The 16,195-nt window shown below is 37.1% G+C and overlaps 1 long non-coding RNA gene and 1 pseudogene across 3 annotated transcripts in view; both read right to left on the minus strand.

The window, feature by feature from the left end:
• Window positions 1-4,791: 4,791 nt before the first annotated feature.
• LOC144288904 (uncharacterized) overlaps window positions 4,792-16,195 on the minus strand; it is an 89,990-nt gene continuing 78,586 nt past the window's right edge. For 2 of the 3 annotated variants that reach the window (XR_013356968.1, XR_013356966.1), the window contains exons 2-3: window positions 11,758-11,858; window positions 4,792-4,981 (exon numbers count right to left, since the gene is read on the minus strand). This is a non-coding gene — a long non-coding RNA (uncharacterized LOC144288904). Of the gene's footprint in view, window positions 4,982-6,991; window positions 7,108-11,757; window positions 11,859-16,195 lie in introns of those variants that run through there. The other variant, XR_013356967.1, reaches the window with a different exon arrangement.
• On the minus strand, window positions 13,959-14,872 carry LOC144288445 (developmental pluripotency-associated protein 4 pseudogene; annotated as a pseudogene).

Below are 16,195 nucleotides of genomic sequence, written 5' to 3' on the forward strand. Positions count from 1 at the left end.
TTAAAAGGAGGAAATATGTATTTCTCACAATACTGGGTCCCTTTTCATGGGCTGGAGTAACAGAGCCAAACGTTCCAGGCTCAAATGCCCTGCTAGAATCTTTAGACAGCTTCAAAATATCCAACACATATTAAAAGAAAAAGAAAAGGTTAACATCAATGATTCTTTAAATGTATCTTGTATAATTTACTAGGACTTGCGAGATTTCATAAATGTACTTGGTGCGATCTCCTGTGGGTGCTTTTTCAAGACTGGAACCATTGTGGCAGAACCGGAGACATGAGACAGTCTTATTAACCTCTCTTTCACCTGTGGCAGAAGTAGATGAGTGCCACCTTGCTGTGAGAGCAGTCTTCCAAATGCCAAGTCATTTTTTAGTCTTCAGGGGAAGAAGTGCTATCTATCCAAGGTCAAAAAAGGGCCTTTTGAGACTTTCCTTTGAGCTCACTAAAATACTCTCTGTTGCAGTGGGAGGTGAAACCACCAAGGTAGCCAACAGACACAGAACTCTGTAGACAGAGCTTCTGAACTTTCACAGGCTTACTTATCTTTTTTAGCAATGCATAATTTCAGATAATACATGCATATTATCTAGAATTTTTTAATGGATTTCATTGGGGAAAAGGGTGTTATTTTTATGATGGCTTGTCAGTTTGACCTATTTGAGAGCAATTGCTACTCATGTCTCTCTCTTTGGGATTTTTAGAAAGCTCTGCTAACTAACTTTATCCATATTTTGAAACAACCCAGAAACTGAGGAAAGGGGGATGTGCTAAACATTGAGGTGGTGCTTACTTCTCTCTACCTTTCCTTTCTCCTACTGTATAGCTCTATTTTCAGAAAAAAAAGATATTTATAGATCAAAAATTTAATTAAAATATTTATTTTTAAATTTCAAGTCAAAGGATTTGATTAGTATTTATCTTGCTTAAGCTGTCATCCATCCTGACTTTTTGAGAAAAAAATTAGTTCTTTTCCTAACATGATGGTACTTGACCATGGTTTGCAAAATTGTATTTAGTGATAAAATAATCTGAAATTGACTACAATCAGTTTATGAGTTCATCCCTAATCCCTGAGAAGAATGCCAAAACTGAATCCACTACCAGAAAACATTAATATTTCTTAAAAGGATTCAGAGACTTTAAAAAAAATGTATTATGACTGAAATATCTCTTGAATTTGGCCCCACTAATATCCCCCCACACACACACACAATCTTTGGCTAATTCTCTAAGTACTAATTCTATGAAAATATATAATGTGGTGATGACCACAGAAAACAAAATTCTTCCACAATATTTTAGATTCAGTAGGTATTACTGGCAGGTAATGGTGAGGATGGGGCATTGGATGAAAATTATGAAAATTAAGTAACATTTTAGAAAAGTAAATTAATTAATTTTCAGAGAACACAGATAACCTGAGAATAATAGAGTTAATCCTTTGGGTTTGGAAATACAGAAGCTTTTTAAAGCAATTTTGAATTAATCAGTTTGTCGACTAAATACCACTCTCCATTCCTTTTGTAAATTATACCAATTGATGTCCATGGCATATATAAGGTGCACATGGATACTAGGCCACTCTCTGGCCAGCCCACATATTTCTGCTACTTCACAGTGAGTTGTATACTTAACTAAGAATAAGTTGTGATTGTTAGTGCCAAACCTGTTAGCGCCCAATGTGTATGACATTGAAATTATGACACTTAGTATAAACAAACCAATGAAATACAAGTTTGAAGAGTTCTGGTTTCTGTGGAATTTAAGTTTCATACTTTATAAATACTTGATTAAAATGAATTGTTTCTACAGCTCTTGCCATATTAGGTATAGATAAGAACACTGTGAAAGATGGGTGTGATTAGGGGACGTTCTCTCTTTAGTTGCTTCACAAGTGCCTTAAAGATTTTTGCTCCACGTTTAGGAAAATGAAACTAAACTGGAGGATGATACACTATTGGTTTGGGGAAGAACTATGATGTGGAGCTCTGACCATCTGATCTCTGCTTAATAAAAAAGCCTTAGCTCTACTGAAAAAATTGGCAAATGTACATATATTTGTTTCATAAAAGTTAAAATGTTTAAGATGTACATATTACTTGTATGCTTACTCATTTCAAACTGGCTCTTTGATTAGCTGAACAACTACTAGTTCCAATCATGTTAGATAAGTGAGCACCCTCCCTACCTAGGTTCAAAACAGTATTTCATAAATAAGCACCTTTGGCATTTATAAAACTTCTTCATGGGACTTGTAAGGCCAATGAAGGTGGGTGGGGAAAAACATTAAGTATCTCAGGAGACAGAAATCTAATAAAATTGCTGCCACTAAAACACAAAGAGAATAGTTATTTTGGGAATTTACTAAATAGAGGACATAAAGATTACTTCAATCAAAATGTCTGTGGTAAATGCTGAGGCTCCCTTCAAAAACTGGAAAAGGAGAAACAAAATGAAAAATAAATCTTCTCTGAGACACAAAATATGTGCTTCAGAAAAAAGAGACAAAGGATCAGAGAGACAGAATATATAGCATGAGGGAGGGAGGGAAAGAGGAGGTCAACGGGGGTGGAGGGAGGAAGGAGAGGAAGAGAGAGCATGCAAATAAGAAAATATCAGAAAAAGAGAGAGAAAGAGATATGGTAATAAAATGCACATTCAAATATTCTCAAGGATCCTACCTGGTCCTCAATTTTTCTGTTTTTGTTTGTTCTGCTAGAAATTCATCTATTTATTCAAGACTGAGTACAGGAGTTACTGACCTTTTTAGTAAAATCACTGTTAACATTTTTTAATGGAGCTTGGAGACCCAAATTATAAATCATCTAACATTATTAGGAAATTTAAAATTTTGTGAGCCATTCTTTATTGTCTCATCAATCTAGAAAAGCAAAAGGGTCTATCTTTGTCATAGGTAAGGTTCTCTGGGTAATAGTCCCTGAGGTGGAGACAAGCATGCTGACAATTTATTAGAGAATGTTGTCAGGGTCAGCCAGTAGGGAAGGGAAGAGAAGGGAGCAGGACTGAGTAGAGGGAGTAGATGGACTGTGGTCCAATTACAGAAAGGTCTACCAAGGGATGTAGGACTTTATACTTCCTCCATATTCCCCTCAATGATTGCTCCTGAAGACCAGCTAGGATCCATGATCTAGTTCTACTTTGGGGTCAGTGTGACTTAGGTGGAAAATTGTAGTCATTGGAGATAGACAGACCTGGTTTCCAGTATTAACTTTATCATGAGCCATGTGGTTTTGAACACACTATTGTACTTCTCACGGTCCATTTCCTCATTTTAAAACGCAGGTGATAATATCTATTACACAGATTTGGGGTGAGTGGGGATAGGATAAAAGTAGTTAATATTTATAAAAGACTGGCAAAATAGTAGATGCTCAATAAATATTGGCTTCCTCCCACCACTTTCCAAGAAGCCAAAGTGCTTGAAATAGTATATTTTTCACCGGGGTAATTTTCTCTTTACATACTCCCTATTCCTCTTGCCATTTGGAGAAGGGAAACTAACAATATTTTCCAAGCTGTGTAATTTAATGTGCTACTGGTTATGTTCCTGAGAAAGAATATTTATGAAGTTTTCGCAGAAGAAAAAAGCAACATAAAAGAAATAGTATTTTTTTTAACTCACTGCAATCAGAGAGATTGAAAGAAAGACAGAAAAAGAGTATATCTGTCACCACTGAAGATGTTTTATGACCTCCTTCCCTGCTCTTACGTGTCTAGGGCTTCTGTCCTACTACCCCACCACTCAAGCCACACTCCTTCCTCAAAGGAGCTTGTCTCTTTTAGACCATTGGTGGCTATGCCCTGCTGAACTTGAAACAGATATTACCATAGTGCTCAGAGTTTGGCTCCTCAGCATCAAACTGTAATGACTGTGAGAGATGTAAATTCCCAGCTCCCAACCCAGATCTATTGAATCAGCAACTCCAGACGTAGTGCCCAACAATCTGTATTTTAACAAGTCTCCCAGCTGACTTTAAAACACACTAAGGTCTGAGAACTACTGGAACAGTGTATTAATCAGTGTTCCAGCAGGAAATAGATACTGTGTTCAAGTTAGGATAACTCAAGAAAAGTTTAATAAAGTATTTGTTTTATAAAAGTTGGCCAGGGTGTTAGAGAAGTAGAAAGGACAGTGGGATACCTGGGAGACTGTAACAGCAAAGCTGTTGCTATACCTAGGCCTGAAGGGATAAGGGGAATAAGAGGTTACTGGAACCCAAAATGAGGGTCTTGTGGAGATGATGCCCTAACAGGAGCTGAAACCATTGGCACAAAGACCAGGTCCCACAACAGGGAGCTTTATCTTCCCTGTCTTCAGTGGGAGTTCTCCATTGGCTAAATCAAACCAGAAGGTGGAAGTCACTGGGTACCAAAAAAGTCAGCCTCCCAGGATGGAGAGCAGGATGGGGAAGGCTGGAAGGTAATCTAAAATGGGCAAATGGTGGGGGATCCCTGGGTGGCTCAGCGTTTTGGCGCCCGCCTTTGGCCCAGGGCGTGATCCTGGAGTCCCAGGATCGAGTACCGCATCGGGCTGCCTGCATGGAGCCTGCTTCTCCCTCTGCCCGTGTCTCTGCCTCTCTATCTGTGTCTCCCATGAATAAATAAATTTTTAAAAAAATAATAAAAAATAAAATAAAATGGGCAAATGGAAGAGATCTGATACAAGTAATAAATCTTAAATGTCAATAATAATTTTTAGTCATTTAAAAGTTCTGATCCCCTTAATTGTAACTTTTCAAAACAGTTATTTCTGACTTACTTTAGAAGTAATCGTCTTGTGACTCCCAGCGGGTACTCTTTACTTTTATTTTTAAAAATTATTATTGGCAAGTCCGAAAAATATGTGAAACCCTTGAGGTTAGTAATAAACCTGGGTTCAGATGCCATCATTTTTCTCTTTTCCTGGTGCTTATTTATCATCACAGGTATTGCTTCATTTAAAAGACAAAATATGCCTGTGGCAAGAAATGAAAGTATTAGTGAGGCTAGAAAGCCATAGGACTTTCTACATGCTGATGTGTATTGGCACAAGAGTTTTGGAAACCAGTTTGACACTACCTAAAACACTTTGAACCTATACCCACTAACAGCAATCCCACTTACATTTATCCTAGATCAGCTCATATGTATACAATTAACAAGGTGGCATTGTTTGTAATAACTAGAAAATTAGCACTCCTCAAAGTTCATCAAAAGTAGATCGTTAATAAAAAAGCAAAAATAAATTGGAAATATATTCATATCAAATAATTGCAACAAAAATAAATGAACTGCAGTTAAGCACATCAACATTGGATGAACCTCTCACATGTCTTTTTACATGAAATAAACAAGTCAACAAAGTATACATATAATATTATTCCATTTACAAAAAGTTCAGAAGTAGATAAAACCAAGCCATATGTCGTTTAGGGATGCATCCATATATGTATGGTAAAATTAACAAGAAACAAGGTATTGGTTAACATAAAAGTCAGGATTCCGGTTATATGTGGTTATATAGGGGTTATACATTGCAAAGTTGTTGAAACACAAATAGGCATTTAACTTTAGATTGGCATGATGGATCAGCTGGCACCTCCGGAGTATTTCACCTTGATGAAGGTACACGTTTAATGCGTTAATTTTATATTTTTCTAGTTCTTGGGGTGTTGGGGCAATACCCAATTTTCTGTACCTTCTAGAAATGATCTTCCCCTTTGATTGGCAACTATTTACAATGCATATTTTTTACCCTTTTTACTTATCTTATTTCCTTTTGGAAACTGATTTCCAGAGAAAAGAACCACACTGACTTTATACCAATAGTTAACTAAATTGGCTTAAGTATAAATATATTTTTGTTCACATAGAGTTCTCACAATTACCACAACAAAAAATTTTATCATGTAAACTTTCAAATAGGCAAAAAAATGAGAGAACATATGATGAATCTCCATGCACTTCTCACCCAGCTTCAACAATTATCAACGTTTTGCAAAACATTTTCTTCTTATAATGAAATTTATATTTTAATAAACAACACTGACTTTCTTGAGTGCTAGTTTATGTGTAGAAGTAGAATGAGCATATTTTGAAATTTAATGGATTTGAAATATGTTTCAGTTCATTGCTTACATCACTTCTGCGATTTGGAGCATTTTTAGTTATTTTTATGTAGTAGAATAAATTGCATTTTTAATAGTATCTCATATGGTTGCCTGAGGTAACACATTCTCACTCTGCATTATAATTCAGTAAGAAAATATATTATTTTTTCCTAAAATCAAACATCAGTGTTCTGGATGGAATTAAGATTTAAGGCCTGAAATTTAAAATTATTATTTGGCTGATATTCAACAGTTTCTAATGGGTGGTAGTTAAGATATGATTATAACTATTAACAGAAAAATTAATTTTCCTCTATTTGTAGACACTTTCACTTTTGTTATATTAACTTTATACCTTTGGGTTATTAGATATGAGATATTATATTTGCATGTAATAATATCAACAGACCTTTTGTTCCTCTAATACTTCTAACTAGTTGCAAGTATAAGGAAGGGAAAGAAATGCTCCACTCTCCACTGCAGATAGTTATCCTGCAGAAGAATGAAGCAGACCAAATGTGAATCTTAAAAGGAATTTAAAAAATTTAACCACAACAGTGGATTAGCCATAGTAATTACTGAACTGAGCCTATATATTATATGGTAATACTCAGACACTCCCCAAATTTCATTCAGGGCCAGAGGACAAAGGAACCCTCACAGTGTACTTTTAAAAGTGCAATGAGAAAAAAATAAAATTGTTTTTGATTAAAAATAAAATTGCTTTTGATTATCACATAATAAATTCTCCTTTGTATACATAGTGGTTGCTCATATAAATGATCAAAGAAGGCTGGGGCTCAGTTTTGATGGCAGAAATCAACAACACCAAGTAGTCCTACTCACAAGCTTTATCAAGTACCAAAAACATATGAGAAGGCATCAACATGGATTCATATAAGTGATCATGATCTCCCCATCCTCCTTTCATTCCTCATGAGGATGTATCCAGGTTGATGATGACTCAGGTCAGGAAGAGGAATATTCTTAGTCTAAGGGGACCAAAATAGTGGGCTACATTAGACTTTAAGCTTCACTCCTGAAAGGGCCACACTAAAACCCAAGTGATTATGATTCCATGTAAGTCAATAATTATGTTATTCATCAAAACCATGGTGTTCAAGCTGTCCACATTACAAGTCCTGGAATCTTGCTGAACATTCTAAATGTAAAATTGTCTTTTCTGTGCATATGCTGAAAGTTACACACATTAGATAAAGAAATATTACCTGCTGTCACATACTGCAAACTGTGAAATAGCTCAAACACAATAGAAGTTTAGTTTCTACATAACTTCCAAAATTGGTGTTCCTGATTGGTAGGTAGCTCTTTTCCATGTGGTGATTCAGGGCTCTGGGCTTGTTCCATTTTATGGCTTTGTTATCTTCAGCCCATGGCTTCCAATGCCACTGTGCTTGTTTCATCAAGCTAGGAAATGGGGAAAAGGCTTGGAGTTTTTACGAGCTAGGCCTGAAATTGGCATCCATCACTTCTGTTTCCAGATACTATTGGGTAGCATTATGTCATATGGCTGCCTGCAGCCTTATGAATAGCACAGAGAAAGCCAGAGAAAGTGGAAATGGGTTCTGTGGACAGCTGGCTATCTTCAACCACAATTATACACTTTCTTCTCTGTGTCTATTGGGTCCAGGTGTTTTCCATTTACCTCTACCTAGGGCCTTTCCATGAAGAAACTTAGCCATGGCCTGCCACACAACAAAGTTAAGATATTCATTCAACTTTATGTAATTAGTTCCCCATGGCTTTTGATGTCAAGGACTAATAATATCTAATTCTTCTTGAAGAAATCGTTAGATTTAAAGAAGAAATAGAAAGGGCACTAATTTTGGAGAACTAATGTAGCAGCTTAATATTTGCTCATTAGAGTCCATCATTGCCAACAGATTTTGTTCTTTGAAATAATTTTCATAATTACTTGACTAAATTCCTCCATGAAAATAAATGGTGACAATTAACTCAAATTTTGCTTTAGGATGTAGATAATTAGTGGGTCTGTGTTTTCCAAATGTCTTTGTCATGAGGGCAGAGAAGAGAATTCTAAATTCTTTCCTTGCAAAAGGGCAGCACTGAACTATACACAGAGCCTGATGTTTGGAATCATGAAATCTGCATGGCACCTGGACACTCAATTTCCATGTGATTTTAGAACAGTCACTTCACTATTCTGAATAACATGATTCCATTTACAAAATATCTCTTACAGATAAGTCCTGAGGATCATATTAGGATGATATCAGATGATATCAATAGAAATATTTTTGAAAACTTAAAGATGCTATATGAATTCCAGGTGATATTTCCATTTTTTTTTTACCTACTCTTAAAGATTGATAAAAGGACCATAAAATGACACCCTGATTAAACAGAGATCATTCACTTGGCCTCTAGCAGACCTTATTTTTATGAGGATTGTTTACTTTTGGCTATCTTCTGAATGCTACTTGCCAATGCCTTGAAGTTGTCCCTGTGTTAAGTGTTAGGGCTGGTCTCGTGGTCTCCCCTAGGACTCTCCTCCTGGAAATCTGGACTTGTTTTACCATCATGGGCAGAGGAATGAGCTCTCCTGAGTGAATAACCTAAGGCTTCCCTGTGAAGGTTCCTTTTGTTGTTTGAGAGTCACCAACAGGAATGTGAACATTTTAACTTAAACCTGGATATACAGGCACCCTCAAAAATAAGAATCATTTATCTGGAGTTATTAATAAGAAGTAAAACTACTTCATGCCTTATTGAGTAGAGCTCTAGCTATCTCTGGGGAGGAGAATTTAATGATTTTCCTTCTGAGAATCACTTTTCTATTGATCCTTTACATAAACAAATATATATTTTTTGCCTTAGGGAAAATCAGATCAGAGAAATGAAATGTCTTACTGGACTAATATTTGAAAAATGAATTTAAAATGTTAGAGTGTAACAACTCCTTTTTATGGTTCATAAAATCCCCAGTATCCTTAAGAGTATCCATAATTAATACCTTTAAAAATCTCTGAGTTTATATTGTTACTTTAGTTAGGTGAAATTTAAATAACTCTACTAACAAGACTTAAATTTTTTTGCTTTTTTTTATTAAAAACAATTTAATTTTCTCAGGGAATTAATAGCTGGCTTGGCTTAGGAATGTTGGAACTGTTCACAGCATTTTAAGTAGAAACTATGAAAGGAACTGCAGAGCCAAAAAAAAAAAATAAGTAATGCAATAAGAGGAATATTTTGTGTTGATTTTGCCTTTGGCTTTTCCTTCTTAATACCTGCATTACTATCAACTCTCAATTAGGATAAAGCACTTGCTCCAGCTACTGGAACTCTTTCAGCAGCTGGTTCTTGAACACCTACTGTGTGCTGGACACTCTGTAGGTCACCAAGTATATGGTACTAAAGCCACCTGCAGGGACCATTCTAACCTGAAGTTGGAAAATCTTATGATGCTCTTAGGGCAACATCAATCCTTGAAGGTGTTTCATATTGAGAAAAGAAAAGAATACTTCTAAAAGAGAAAAAAAAATGATGACAAAACTATTGCCCCAAATTTTTCCTCAAAAAAAAAAGAAAAAGAAAGAAAAGAGGAAGGAAGGACTCGGAATTTTTAAAAACCTGCCCTGAGAATTGTGTCCTTTATCAACTGATATTTTTTGAAATCAATATTATTAACCATTGACATCACTGTCTAAATAGCTTTCATAAAAGTTAATAGTTTAGAAATAATAGCTGACAGTTAAATGTCACAATGTGAATTATAGAACCTATGTAGACTTCTGAATCTTCTTTCTCAAGCTAACTGAAGTTTTCCTATCGAAAGGAAAAGAAAAAAAGATAAACTTCCAACAGGTACATTTTTTTTCCCTTTAGGCAAAATGTCTCCTGAATTGAGATTCATTGAAATGTATACCTAGATTTTGGTGTCTTCGTGAACTATAAAGGCCTAAGATTATTGCCTCAAAAAGGAAAAGTAAATTAGTTAATTCTGACATTTTTAGCTGTGACTTCAATCTTCTATGATTCCTAATTTCATTATGGAGGATTATATTGAAAATCATTTCAATATCCATCATGCACTTCAATATCCATAAATTATGCCATTTCTAATTTCAGATCAGTTGTTTATCCTTTCTTTCTTGATACCTCTAATCAGTTGCCTTACAAGACTTCAGCAATACTAACAATGAGTCAAGGTCTTGTATTATCAGTCTCTGTCCCTGTAATCTAGTTCTGAGTGAGAAAGAAATCTTTAGGAGACTGGAATAAACTGCCTTCCTCTCTGTAACTTCTGCTTTCCTTCTGATATTGGTTGTCCCTTGGAGCTTAGTAGTATGGATTCAGCCTTCTGTATGGAAGAGTGATGAGCTGTAGCACCTGTCACTCATTATTCAGGAAGTTATCTTTCTGGCCACAGTGTATCCCCATTTTTCTCACCATTCCATGTACTTCTCATCAAAACTGGGCCCTTGGCCAGGCAGGAGATTATTCCTGTATGCAAGAGGACACTTTTAAAATCAAGCCTATGCAAGCTGAAATCTTCACACCAGGCAGTGCTTTGTGAAATTGCATGAGAATATCTTCCAGTGTTGATCATTGGACTCACTATTATCTCCTACGACTTGCGTGTTTTCTAGTACTTGAATTGTCTCATATGATAGGCAGGGCTGTGATTGATATTCAGATATAGCTTGCAGGTATCACCCACTATATATTTGCAATGACTAATTTACATAGAGTTGGGTACTGTTTCAGTAGAAAAACATAAATAGTTTCAATAACTGGGGCTCAGAGAGAAAACTTATGGTAAGAAAAGAGTCTGACACAGTGAGAGATATTCTGGGACAAGGTCTGAAAATTGGAGAAGGAAGAAAATCAAAGCACCCAGGGGTGCTTAGGTGGCTCAGTTGGTTGAGCATCAGACTCTTGATTTCAGTTCAGGTCATGGTCTCTGGGTTGTGGGATGGAACCCACTGAATAGGGCTCCCTGCTCATCCGGGAGTCTCCTTCTTTCCCTCTCCCTCTGCCCTTCCCCCTGCTTGTTCTTTCTCTCTCTCTCAAATAAATAAAATATTAAGAAAAAATATTTATTTATTTATTTTAGGAGAGGGAGGGGCAGAGACAGAGGGAGAGAAGCAGATTCCCCGCTGAGCAGGGAGACCAATGTGGTGCTCAATCCTAGGACACTGGATCGTGACCCAAGCTGTAAGCAGACGCTTAACCGACTGAGCCACCTAGATGCCACTAAAGAAATCTTTTTTTTTAAAAAATCACCTAACCAAGTCCTTCCCCTAGTGTAATAGCCCTCAGGGAAAGAACATGTTATAATTTCAAAATGAGAGCAGCACCCTCAGGCCCAACATTTGAACTGTGTAACATAACAGAGAGGGGGGATTTTTCTTTTCCTGTCTTAAAAGCAGCCTGAAGAACTGTCCTTATCAGTCTCAGTGTGGGGAGCATCTGTGGCCAGTAGCTATGATTAAGATTTCACAGTAGCTATGATTAGAGGCAAGAGGCACTGTGTTCTCATCCATAGGTATGTTTAAACACTCCATGGGAGTTTCTAATAATTACTGCCTGTAAAGAATAGAAGGTGCCAAGATGATTCACCCATTAGCTTGCCTTCCCAGCCCCATTTCTACACATACCTATTTCCAATGATCTAGTCCTCCACCCAGCCTTAGTCATCCACCCTAGTGATCAAGACCTTCTTGTCTCCTTGTGCTTGTCATTGGCAATAACTGTTCTTCTGTAATAGACAATAAAATCTTTGGATTTTATCTCACACTAATTTGCTCATGAGTGCCATTTTCATCTGCTCTAGAACTTTTCTCTTCCTATAATATAACTATCCCTCTCTTCTGCATCACCAATGTTTCCCTCTCAATTCAGCATATACAAATGCTATAAAATCTCCAATAAAAAATTACAATTCTATTCCTTTAACAGTAGACCCTCTTCAACTGCTACCACATTTCTCTGCTCCTCTTTATGGTTTACATCTTTTAAAAGCAATGATGTCCATTTCCTTACATAACACTTTCTTCCCCCATCCAGTCTCCATCACCCCAAAAAACTGTTCCTTTCAATTTACCAATGACTTTCATGTTACCAAACACTGAGGCCAATTCCCAGCCCTCATTTAATGTGGCCTCGTACTGTCATTTGGCATTATTGCTCACTGTCTTCTTGGAATACCTCTGAATTGTTGTTGCAAGGCATTGTTCTTTTTTCTTTATTACTTTTCTTCTTACTGCTTCTTACCAGTCTCTCTGTTTTTTTCTCCTTGTTTTTTTTTTTTTCTCTTTTCTCATGTCTCTTCCTGATATCTAAAGCTAGAGAATGGTCTTTTATTTTCAATTGTCTTTTTTCTTTCCTATACTTATTCCCAGGGTGATCTCTCCTTTCCCAATCGCTTTAGATATCATTTATATGCTTAATCCCCAAATTCATATCTCTAGTCTAACCTTCTCCTTGAGTTTGATTAGAATGTTTATTGGATCCATATATACAAATGTCTAGGAGACATTTAGCAGCTGCAAACTGCACTCTGGATTTCCTCTCCTCTCTTCCCTAAGCTTGTTTTTTTCCTTGGAGTTCCCCATGTCATCAAATGCCACTAAACAGAACCGCTATTCATGGGTCAGAATTCTTTTTTAACATTTTTAACATTTATTGAGGATTCGTGCCCAAATCTGTCCATATCCTAATGGTTACAAACTTTCTAACTCTACTACTCCTTCCAGTACATTAGAGGGGGGAAAAATCTTCATAATCTCCAAATCCACAACAATAAAACAATGTTGGAAACTGCCATTAGAACACAAGTGAAAAAAAAAAAAAACTTTTCTAAGACCCGCAGGACTATAAATTTAGGAAGGACACGAAAAATTCTAAATAAATCAAACTCATCAAATTATATACATTAAATATACAGCTTTTTTTAAATGTTACTCATACTTCATTTGAGTGGTTTTAAAAAAGAATCATGCCAAAGAAAATCATGATTTTTAGCTTAATCCTGAGTTAAGAATATTAAGAATTTGCCCACAATGCATATGGTCTCCTATATACAATAGATGATTTTATATACAATTTAAAATCCAATACATTATGAATTTATGATTCAGAAGTACCCTTAAATATTTTTAAGCAGTAGAAACACACAAGATATTTACAAGTAGAAATAATACCCACAAAGTGTTCCATATTATCATCCCAGAGACATACCATAGAGGTCTCAGGTTATTAAGAAAACATCAAAAAATTTTTTCTATATTAAGAGTATGTTTTGGAAAAAAAAAAAAAAGAGTATGTTTTGGGAGTGGGAAAGAATAACAGCTTTCCCTTTGGTTTAAAATACTCAACAGCCTGAAGTCACGAACTTAAGAAGGTGTAGCCGTCTCTGGAGGAGTTGGAATTGCAGAGAAATCCAACGTGGAAGCACACCTGTACTTTCCACTCCACCCCCCACCCCCAAACCCTCTGCCAGGCGAGGCTCAGGTTCTCACTTTAAAAGAAGTTAAGGTCACTTCTATTTCAGAAGGGTAAACGTTTGGTAGTATGAATGACTTTTTCTTCTTATTAAGTAGAATGAATGGCAATTTCTGAAATGCTCTTCCAACTTAAAATCTAAGAGCTCCTGCATCTCAACCCATGAAGCCACAGGCCCCATGGAGGTTGGAGGGTAACATCTGCAATGCACTAGCCTGTGCCCCTGTAAGCAGGAAGCATGCAGGGTGTGAGCAGCCTATAATCCGGCCATCAGTGTCACGACGGAGTTGATTGTAGTTCCCTTTGTACCATTGATTATAATCACAGCTGTGTCCCTTTTCCTGCTATCGAAAGCTCATTGGAGGCTTTTCATTAACACCTTATTCCTGCGAACACATTTGGGGCACAGCATATTATCCTCCAGCTGTGGGGGTGGAAAGTTACAAGCGGGGAGCAAGAAGAGGGCGCATACTCTCCCCGGCTTTTCAGGCACCCAAGCTTATCCTGCATGAAATTGCAGGTGAACCCAACCTTCTGTGCCTGCAGGCATACTTCTCCCATGGACCACACACCACTTGGCACCATGGGCCTCCTGTGGGGATGCCACTGTCTCCATCTTCCCAGCCCTGGCTGCAATTCTGGACCAGGAGGCAAACACGGAATCTGGGGCCGAAGTGGTCACAACAACAGTATTGACCCCCTCCAGGAGAGCATCAGACTCCTCGGGGGGTGGGGGGGGGCAGCCACTTCAGGAGGGTAGGTTCCATCAGAAGGTATCTTTGTTCCAGGACTTTCTAGAGACATTTCCCCGTTATCCATCATCAACCTTCTTTGTGTCTGGGTGAGAATCTTGGCCTCCTCTGCGGTGACAGGAATGTTCTTTTGATCTGGGTAAGCATATTCGCAGATTCGCTTATATGCATCTAATTTCTGGCCTTTGGTGCTCAGCTTGAGTTCTTGGCACCAGGCCCGCAGGATGTCTCGGTGAAGCAAGTTGGCTGGTGGCAGTTTCGAAGGTAATGGAGGAACTGGGATTTTCTTCCGAATTCTTACTCTTGTACTCTCTTGTGCTGTCTTTTCTGAACAGGAAGCTTTGCCTTCTTTCATAGATCTCTTCCGTTTGGTCCCACTTGCTGAGGTTCCTGGTAACTTTGGTTCACCATACACCTGCTGTTTCTCTTTGGCGTCTTCCGATACAGGTTGGGATTGGCCAGCCAGATAGTCTTCCCCCCACTTCGTGGAGCTCTTTTTGCCTTTTGCTTTCTCCATATCCAAAGAGAAGTCAAGGTTGACAAAAAGTCTTACTCCTGAAATGGGTCAGAATTCTGTTACAAAGACTAGCAGAGACAGGGGGATGTAACGTGGTGGTTGAACCCTCCAGTTTATTTATTCATATTCGAGGCACCAGCTTCTTAATTACCCTCCAGCCATATGTTATGCTCCTAACTAATGGCTGCATCTGTAGAAGAAAACAAACACTTTCCCACAATGTGATAACATTAAATCCTTCTTGTTTTATAAGCAATCAATTGTACATCCTGGAACTAATTCACACTGATCACAATTTTGTTTTTGTCTAGCCTATGTTCTGCCTAAAACATGTGACCAGGTGATAAGTTGCAGCCCAGATAATTAAGAACTAGTAACTTAAATACTGAGTTATACCAAGGAATTATAAATGGCTCCAGGAGCATGTGCTGAACAGTTTTGGTTTCTGGTTTCTCTTTTTTAATGTTCCCTTTTTCTTTCTCTCTCAGTCCATTTACAGAAGTTTTGTTTTTCCATTTGAACTTGTCTACTTAGCATAGATTTCAGAGTCAGAATCCGGGGACTCCTAGTCCCTCTTAGCTCTAGAGGTTACTCTCAGGACAAGTCAGTTTGCCAGTGTATTTAACAAGGTATGTATTTACCAGCCATCTTGTTACTTAAAGGATTTGAGAGCTATTAATCTAAAAGTCTGTGAGGACTATACTGGTCATGAGGGCTTTTGGGGTGTATATTACTGTTTTGTTTCATCTACTTGCTCTGCTATTAGCTTTTCACATGTTAAATAGCGTTTTGGTCTGTTCATCTGCTGCATCAAAATAATGACAGACTCTTAACAGCAATAAAATTAGGAGCTTGAAAAGCATCTGGAAAGTATGTAACACTCTAGATATACAGAGTTTAATCTTCTGATGAAACTGGAAGAGAAATAGTACCTTAGAAATTTTCCCTATTTATTTCATTTTGATTTTTACTTTGTGAAATTGAGGAACTAATCATACTTCATATGTAAGCCAAAATGAAAACCCTCACATATTTATGGATATTGAAGCCTAGCTAATTTTCCTTTTACATTGGTATGTTTATTAAGCAACATGTCAATTTAACTTAACCAACTTTATACAGCAGGTTTCTATGTAGAACGAAGAATTTCAAAATGTGAAAAAGAGCAGTTTCTTCTTCAAAGAGCTTACGTCGTAGAAAAGGATTCATGTAAGTAAATATAACATGTTATATTTCTACCAAAAAACTTAGTTCAGGCCTAAATATTTCATCAGCTAGACTCTATATATTACCAGAGATTTTCTAGTTCTCTGGAGATATCTT

The sequence above is a fragment of the Canis aureus genome, chromosome 18 (assembly GCF_053574225.1).
Source record: "Canis aureus isolate CA01 chromosome 18, VMU_Caureus_v.1.0, whole genome shotgun sequence".
NCBI lineage: Eukaryota > Metazoa > Chordata > Mammalia > Carnivora > Canidae > Canis > Canis aureus.